The sequence below is a fragment of the Lactuca serriola genome, chromosome 2, assembly GCF_051521515.1.
Source record: "Lactuca serriola cultivar US96UC23 chromosome 2, Lser_US96UC23_V15, whole genome shotgun sequence".
Lineage (NCBI taxonomy): Eukaryota > Viridiplantae > Streptophyta > Magnoliopsida > Asterales > Asteraceae > Lactuca > Lactuca serriola.
The window spans coordinates 180,366,817-180,376,181 of record NC_136409.1 but is presented as its reverse complement, the minus strand read 5'-3'; positions in this window follow the sequence as shown (position 1 = coordinate 180,376,181).

Here is a 9,365-nt window from a genome sequence, read left to right as displayed (position 1 = left end):
GTCTGCTTGCTAAGTGCCTGACTGCTGAATCAGAAATCTTCCGGCTATAAATCATAAACATAGGTTAGCCTCTCATTCACACCCTTAGGTTAGATGACTGACCCTCCCTTCGACCCATGTCAACTCCTTAGTCAAGGTCAACTTCCAGTTGACTGGACTCGCCGAGTCATGGCACCGACTCGCCGAGTCCTTCTCCACTAACCCGGTCCCACTCTACAAGCCCCTTCTTCCCACTCACTGAATCGTCCTTAACTCACTACTCAGGATGATGGGACCGGCTCGCGATCCGTCTCGCCGAGTCCATGAACAACTCGCCGAGTCTATGAACAACTCGCCGAGTCCATGCGAGCAGACTTCCCACTCGCTTCCAGATCCTTATCTGAACATCCTGCATGAGGATCTGGGTTTCTGGGACTATCGGAACACGTTAGATTGCTAATCCAACGTGCAAACACGAAGGGTTGGACTTCTGACACTTAAACCCTTCGTACACAATAACAGTTCATACAACTCGCCGAGTTTGAAGAACAACTCGTCGAGTACCAGGCAATCTTCATAGGACTCGCCGAGTGATTCATCCAACTCGCCAAGTCTAAGGCCATATTCATAGAACTCGCCGAGTCCCTTGACCCATTTCCCATATGAGCCAAATCTGAGACATGCAACTCTTCAAAACCACAAATCTATGATCCTAGGGCATGCTTAACACGTAAAGTTGCAAACTTTACGTGCATGCATGGCCCTATAAGCTCAAAATGCAATTCCAAGCTCTTTAAGAGGTCATGCACTCCATGGGGGTCCTCAATCACTTCAACCACATCAACTTTATGCTTCTAACACGTCCATAAAGTCTAGATCTGAAGTCCTTTCGGATTATTAAGCACAACACATGGAGTTTGGTGTTTTAGGGCTTGAAAACCACCAAATTGGGACAAAATGGGATCTAATGAACTAAAGATCAAGGTAAAGACTTTACTACCTGAATGGAAGCTTCTCCCAAAGTGGATTTCGGATCTACTCCCTCTCTTGCACTCTTCAAACTCTTCTTTTCTCCTTCTAAGCTCCAATGTGCCCCAAAAATCCTTCACAAGGCAACAAATCACTCAAACTTACAAATGGAGGCTAGGGTTTCGACAAGGAACGCTCTGAGGATGATAGAGGCTGAGATGGGGCTATAAGGACATTTAAATAGGGTGCAAACCCTAAGGATTTGGGTCTCCTCCTGATTGGCCTACTCGCCGAGTAGATCACTTAAAGCCCGCACCCATCTTGACATCTACTCGGCGAGTTAGGGCTACAACTCGCCGAGTAGCTCTTCCAAAAAGAACCTTTAATCAAAACAAATACGTACCAGGAATTGGGCGTTACAAATCTCCCCCACTTATCTTAGACTTCGTCCTCGAAGTCTGCTGACTCCAGAAACAACTCTGGGTAGTGCTCCCTCATCTCCTCCTCCGCCTCCCATGTCCACTCTGAACCCCTCCGGTGCTACCACTGCACCTTCACCAACTAGACCACCTTGTTCCTCAAGGTCTTCGTCTTTCGATCTAAGATCGCAACTGGTCTCTCGATATAATTCAGGTTGCTATCAACCTGAATATCCTCCAAGGGTACAACTGCCGACTCGTCCACCAAACACTTTCTCAACTGAGAAACATGAAAAGTGTTGTGGATCTGGCTAAGCTCTGCTGGAAGATCCAACCTATAGGCGGCCCGACCCACCCGAGCCAAAACCCTAAAAGGACCAATGAACCTGGGTCCCAACTTGCCCCTCTTCCGGAACCTAATGACACCCTTCCAGGGTGATACCTTCAGGAGGACCATGTCACCCACCTGAAACTCCAAGTCTGAACGCCTTCTGTCGGCGTAACTCTTCTGCCGACTCTGCGCAGTCTGCAGCCTGCTACGAACCTGCTGGATCAACTTTGTCGTCTTGAGCACCACTTCGGTGCTCCCGATGACGCGCTGACCGACCTCGCCCCAACAAATCGGGGTCCTGCACTTTCTCCCGTAGAGCATCTCGAAAGGAGGGCGGTCAATACTCACATGGTAGCTGTTGTTATACGAAAACTCAGCCAAGGGAAGATAGCTATCCCAAGTGCCACCAAATTCTAGCACGCACGCTCGCAACATATCCTCCAGAGTCTGGATGGTCCGCTCGCTCTGTCCATCTGTCTGCCGGTGAAAGGCGGTGCTAAAATGCAAACGAGTGCCCAGCTTGTCATGAAATCTCTTCCAAAACCTGGAAGTAAAACGCACATCCCTGTCCGAGATAACCGATACTGGCACCCCGTGCCGCGCCACGATTTCCCTGATATAGATGTCAGCCAATTTCTCGGCTGATGTGCTTTCCTGAATCGGAATAAAATGGGCGCTCTTGGTCAATCGATCCACGATGACCCAAATCGAATCTACTCCACGTACAGTCCTGGGAAGCTTTGTGATAAAATCCATCGTGATATCTTCCCATTTCCACAACGGGATGTCCAACGGTTGCATCTTGCCATGCGGTCTCTGATGTTTGGCCTTAACCTTCCTGCAGGTCAAGCACCGTTCAACGTACTAAGCCACATCCCGCTTCATGCAGGGCCACCAATAATCTAGACGAAGATCCCTATACATCTTCGTCGCCCCTGGATGAATAGAGAATCGGGATTTGTGCGCCGCCTCCATCAAGATCGGCGCACGCCCCCGTGATACAGCACCCACACCCTACGGTGTAATTTCAATAGTCCTTGACTATCATAATCGAAGGAGGAAACCTGACCCACTACACGCTCACTCTTCCGATGTTCCTCCTTACTAGCCTCCCGTTGAGCCTCCCGAATCTGCTCTAACAGTGGAGTTACCACTGTCATCCTTAGATAGATATCCCTGAGTGGCGCTGCCTTGCGGCTAAGCGTGTCGGCCACCACATTGGCCTTCCCCGGATGGTAAAGGATCTCGCAATCATAATCCTTCACCATGTCTAACCATCGACGCTGCCTCATGTTTAGATTCGGCTGATCCATAAGGTACCTCAAACTCTTATGGTTCGTGTATATGGTACACCGGACTCCATAAAGGTAATGTCACCAAATCTTGAGGGCGAAAACAACTGCCCCCAACTCCAAATCATGCGTCGGGTAGTTCGCCTGATGAGGCTTGAGCTGCCTCGAAGCGTAGGCAATGACATGCCCCCTCTGCATCAGTACCGCGCCCAACCCTGAAATGGACGCGTCGCAGTAAACCACAAAATCCTCTACGCCCTCTGGCAGGGCTAAGATTGGCGCCTCGCACAATCTCTGTCTCAGCGTCTTAAAGGCAGCCTGCTGCTCAGGTCCCCACCGAAAGACTTCGGCCTTCTTCATCAGCCGTGTTAGGGGTACGGCTATCTTGGAGAAATCCTGAATGAATCTCCGATAATAGCCTGCTAATCCCAGGAAGCTCCGAATCTCGGATGGAGACTTTGGAACCTCCCATCTCATCACGGCCTCGACCTTGGCCGGGTCGACCAGAATCCCGTTCTGGTTGACAAGGTGTCCGAGAAATTACACCTCGCGCAACCAAAACTCACACTTGGAGAACTTGGCATACAAGCTCTCCCTCCTCAGGGTCTCCAAAACCTCTCTCAGATGATCCTCATGATCTTCCTGTGTCTTGGAATAAACCAAGATGTCATCGATGAAAACTATCACAGACCGATCCAGCATCGGTTTGCATACGCGGTTCATGAGGTCCATGAATGCGGCAGGAGCATTGGTGAGCCCAAACGGCATCACCACGAACTCATAATGGCCATAGCGCGTCCGAAACGCGGTCTTCTGCGCATCCTCCTCTCTGACCCTCATCTAATGATAACCCGAGCGCAATTCAATCTTGGAGAACCAAGATGCTCCCTGAAGCCGGTCAAAGAGGTCATCAATTCTCGGGAGTGGGTAACGGTTCTTCACCGTTACCTTGTTCAGCTCCCGATAATCTATACACATCTGATGCGACCCGTCCTTCTTCTTCACAAACAGAATCGGGGCTCCCCAGGGTGAACTGATCGGTCTAATGAATCCTTTGTCTAGCAGCTCCTGCAGCTGCATAGACAACTCCTGCATCTCAAGAGGAGCCAGCCGATACGGTGCCTTGGCTATCGGAGCCGCACCAGGAACGAGGTCAATCCTGAACTCCACCTGTCGCTACGGAGGTATCCCAGGAAGCTCCTCTGGGAAAACATCTGCGAAATCTCGCACCACCGGAACCTCGCTCACTGTCGTCTTGCCCGCCTCCCGGGTATCCATCACGTACGCGACATATCCTGCGCATCCCTGCTGAAGGTAGTGTCTAGCCCTCGCTGCTGAACATACTGCGGGTCCACACTGCGGCCTCTCGCCATGAATCACTAACTCTCCCCCACCTGGGGTCCTGACTCGCACTAGCTGCTGCGCGCAATCTATCACCGCCCCATTAGGGCTCAACCAATCCATGCCTATAATCACTTTGTTCCCACACAACGGAATGGGAACCAGATCCACCAAATAGCGCTCCTCGAATAACCTCAGAGCACAATCTCTGAACACTGATGACGCTCGCACTGATCGATCGTCGGCAATCTCCACCTCCAAAGGGCAATCCAACATGCCCGAAGACTCAGTGAACTTCTTGCTAAGCGCAAGGGAAACAAACGATCGGGTAGCACCCGAGTCGAACAACACCTGGACTGGGATACCGTTTACATGGAACGATCCTAGCACATATATACACATATACTGAGCACATATCAATATCATAACATCATATAAATAAATGAGAGGGAAAGAATCATACCCGTCACCACATCGGGTGTTGCGCATGCCTCCTCGGCAGTCAGCTGAAATGTCCGGCTCCTCACCACTGGAGCCTCTGCCTTGCCCTGCCGGCCATCTGTGATCCGCAGGGTCGCTGGAGCTGGCGCCTTCACTGGCGCTGCAACTGTCAACTGGGGGCAATTGGCCTTCTTGTGGCCCCTCTGGTTGCAGTGGAAACACAGCAACTCAGACGTCTGAATAACTGCTACCGGAGTAGTGCAATCCCTGCTATAGTGCCCAGACTTGCCGCACTTTCATAATAGAGTACTATGGACATGAGGAGGACCCGCACTTTCATAATAAAGTCCAAGGTGGGGCAAGCTGAAAATCTATCCCTACAAGTTCAGGGTTCAAAGTGAAAATGCATAAGGGCAACTCGGCGAGTCCATGGGTGGACTCGGCGAGTAGAGTCGCGATTCTGGTCGCGTGTTAAGTGGCCAACTCGGCGAGTCGGCTGCTGGACTCGGCGAGTTGGTGCTGGGTGAAGGAAACCCTAATCTTCGGGGTTTGCACCCTATTTAAAGAATGATATGCCTTCTTTTCAGCCTCTATTTTCCCTGAGTGTTCCAGAGAAAACCCAAATCATGAGAAACTCCATTATTGAGAGGATTGAAGCTTGGAAGAAGGGATTTGTGAAGAGAAGTTGGAGGAATTCGAGGATAGCATCAAGAGGACTTGTGGATCTGAAGTCTACATCAGTTTAGGCTCATATTTTGGGTAAGAATCATCTGTCTTGAGCCCTTTTTCCCTTATTGTCATCCATGGTGGTTGTTTTGGGGTTTTTGGAGTATTTCATGAGTTATTTTGGGATTGGAAGATGGATCTAAGGATGCTACCTCAGATCTGGAGTAGTGATGATCCAAAAATGCATAAAGTCCCTGTTCCTGAGTGATTGTTGAAGCTATCTTGTCCCAAACCCAAACCCTAGAATGTTAATGCCTATATCTACTTGGATTCACGTAAAGTTTTCCACTTTACGTGATGGATAGCTTAAGGAAGGATAGATCTATGGTTTAGAACATCTGCATGGCTTAGAAAGCCTCTGTATGGATTCAGATCTGGTAGTACTCGGCGAGTCACAAAGGTGTGCTCGACGAGTTGCTTGAAGATGGTCTGGAACTCGGCGAGTTGGAAGAACAACTCGGCGAGTGGATTGAAGATAGCCTTGGACTCGGCGAGTCTGTTCTTGGACTCGACGAGTCTAGTCATGGGGTCCAAGTTTCTTCTGGTTGAGCTGTGACTCGATGAGTCAAGGGATGACTCGGTGAGTCGAGTGAGAAAGGACTCAGAGTTGTTGGACTCGGAGAGTCTCGAGGTGACTCGACGAGTTGAGTCGCGGATTGGGGGAAGTTCTGAGCATGGGGACTCGGCGAGTCATCGGGTTGACTCGACAAGTAGAGTCAGTCAGGGGTTGACTTTGACTTTGACTTTGACCAAGGGTTGACCAGTTTTTGTCTAGGGGCATTTTGGTAATTGTTGGATATTGTTTTGAGTTCAGTGTCTTGGTGTTGGCCAGTGTTGGAGATCGTATCAGTGGTTGGAGTAGCTTGGGTTTATCTTGTAACAACCCGAAGTTGTTCATCACCAATAACCCGTTCTACCCGTAAAGATTCGCCGTTTGTCAATCGTTCCGTTTTCGTTTTGGGTTGAATAATTTAAATTTATATGTTATTATAAATCCAATGAGTGTCCAAATCCTTTAGGAACTCATGAATCTAGCCCAAAAATGTTTATTTCAAAAAGTTAGAAACGTCCCCGCCGGGTGACGGAAACTTAATCGGGTGCGACCTAAAGCCTCGTTTAAAGCCGGTATCGGGTAGAATTCCACCGTGTCCAAGTTTTAGGACCTATATAAATGTGTTTAAACATTCATTTGAAGCTTTTTCTTCCTCTCTCTACTCTCTCTCTAACCTCTCTCCTAAATCCAAGTTTAAGGGTCCAAATCATCAATTTTAGGCTCCAAATCTTTGAGGTACCTTCCCTAACTTGATATGTAATCTCCCTAGCCTTCAAATTCGAGTTCAAAACATGGAATAGGACCACATTCATGAGTTTACGGCCCTAGAATAGTCCTAGGCCGTAAACTCATATGAAATGGGTTTTTGGAGCAATAAAACCCTTCCAAAACACAATTGGACCTTAGATATGGCTAGATGGCTTTATGGAATGGACCTAGAATGCCTTAAACTATAATTTGGAGATTTGTATAGGAGTTTACGGCCAAGGATGGTGTTTAGGCCGTAAACTCATAATTATAGGGTTTTTAAGCCCTTAAACCCTTCCTAAACCTCAACAAGACATGGATATGACTTCTAGAATAATTGATTTAGTCTTGGAACACTTTAAACATAAATTTTGGGGGACTTGTATGAGTTTACAGCCAAGGCATGTGCTTGGGCCGTAAACTCCTCAACCTTGGGTGTAAACTCAATTTAAGGTGTTAGAAAGCCACTTTAACACCCCTAAAGCCTTAGAATAATTTTTAGAAGTGTTTACAAACAAGTTTTTGGCCTTAAAACATAATAAATACCTCTCTAGGAGAGTTTACGGCCATGAGGGGGGTCTCATAGGCCGTAAACTCCAAAAACACCTCAAATGTCCCATAGAAATTCATGTAAGGCCTTGAAATAATTTTAGCAATCACATGTGATTTGTTTGGAGTCATTTACACAATTTTTCATGGGTTTATAGGAGTTTACGGCCATGAGTCCTATGTTAGGCCGTAAACTCCCTTAAATATGTCCATTTGGTGTTTAACAATTATTCCAAGCCCTTAAACCAAACCTAGAAAGTATTCCCTAAGTGTTTGAAGCCAAATTTCACCATAAGCTACCCCACCATGAGTTTATGGCCGTAAACTCATGGGGAGGGGTCATTAGGGCCATAAACTCCCTAAGGAGTTTACTCTTGAGGTCCCAAGTCATTATCCTAGCTAAATGTGTCCCCAAATGCCACCCGGGTCCCTCCAAACACTAGTATCGGGGTGTTTTCACGATTAGAAGTAATTGTCCCTAACAAATAATCAATCTAAGTCCTAATTAGATACAAATGTGTATCTTTACATTATACTTAGGAACCTCGTGCGTTTGCAAGCCCCAGACCAACGTTTAACATCCGAAATCGTCACGTTTCTCGTTCGGTGAGTTCATACCCTACGCTTTTTACGTGTTTTTCAATGTTTTCAGGGGGGGGGGGGGGGGGGAATACAAGCAAACTATAACTGTTTTCAAATCATAACATTGATATGTTTCAAATAATATCTGGAAAACTTATAAACACTTTTGCTCCTTATGTATTATGCTGAGCATAAGGAATGATTTATCAATTACAACTAAATGGATTTTGGTTAAGAAAATAACCAAACTAATCAAATTATTATGGGAATAATTTGGGGTTCTGTAATTCTCTTTATATCATGTAATGATATCTATATAAAGTTATTAGATAAACTATGTCTGATTCAGTTTATCTCCGTATCATTTGAATGTATTGCCAGATAGTTTCATTGTATGTATTTATATTCACTGTATTATGTTTCGTAATCTTTTGTATGTTTGATATCGTATGAGAACCCTGTGAATAGTTTAGTACTAGCTTGTGAGTTTGTCACTACCCTTTATGGATGATCAGTAAATCCTCCCCGGAAGTGTAACCAGAGTCTCCTGGAGGGAGAGCGAGGAATTTGTGAATAGATCTATTCGGGACTGACAATCCCACACCTTAACTACTAGCTACAGTTAGGCGGGCACGCCTGGGGTGACAAATTCTGGATATCGTCCGACGTCTGACAAACGTCAAGGAGGTCTCGTTGTCGTATCAGCATGGTTACCCGACTCACAATATGTATTAATATAAGTTTATTCACAGCTTCGATTTTAGAATTTATATCTAGTCCGGGATGGTAGTCCCATGGTTTTCAGTCTATTGAACTTGTATCTAGTGCGGGATGATAGTCCCATGATTTCAAATTATATCTAGTACAGGATGGTAATCCCATGACTTTATCCAATTATCTTATATCTAGTTCGGGATAGTGATCCCATGGTTTTATCAAGCAATCTTACATCTAGTTTAGGATAGTAGTCCCATGGTTTTTAATCTAAAATTTCAAGTATATCAAACTATCTTGTAACTAGTTCGGGGTGATAGTCCCAGGGTTTTCAAACTACTTTCTATCTACAATTCGTGTTTATTATAGTATTTCATATCTAATTCGGGATAGAAATCCCATGCTTCTCAATATATAGTTTTGTGTATTAAACTATACTCTGTGTTATTAAATCAATCTTGCATTTAGAAAAATATGGGATTTTCCTGGGGTTAACATATATCACGTAATTGAACTGTAACGAAAGATAACCAAACTAACTTTACATAAGAAAATATGGGATTTTCTTGGATAACAAACCTTTTCGGAAAACTAAAGGAAACCGATACATTTTCATAAAACAAAACCGCTTATAAACTCACCAGCTTTATGCTGATTTTCAAACTGCTTGTATTCTCAGGTCCACATTAGACAGGTACTCGGCGATATCTTTTGGAGAAGAC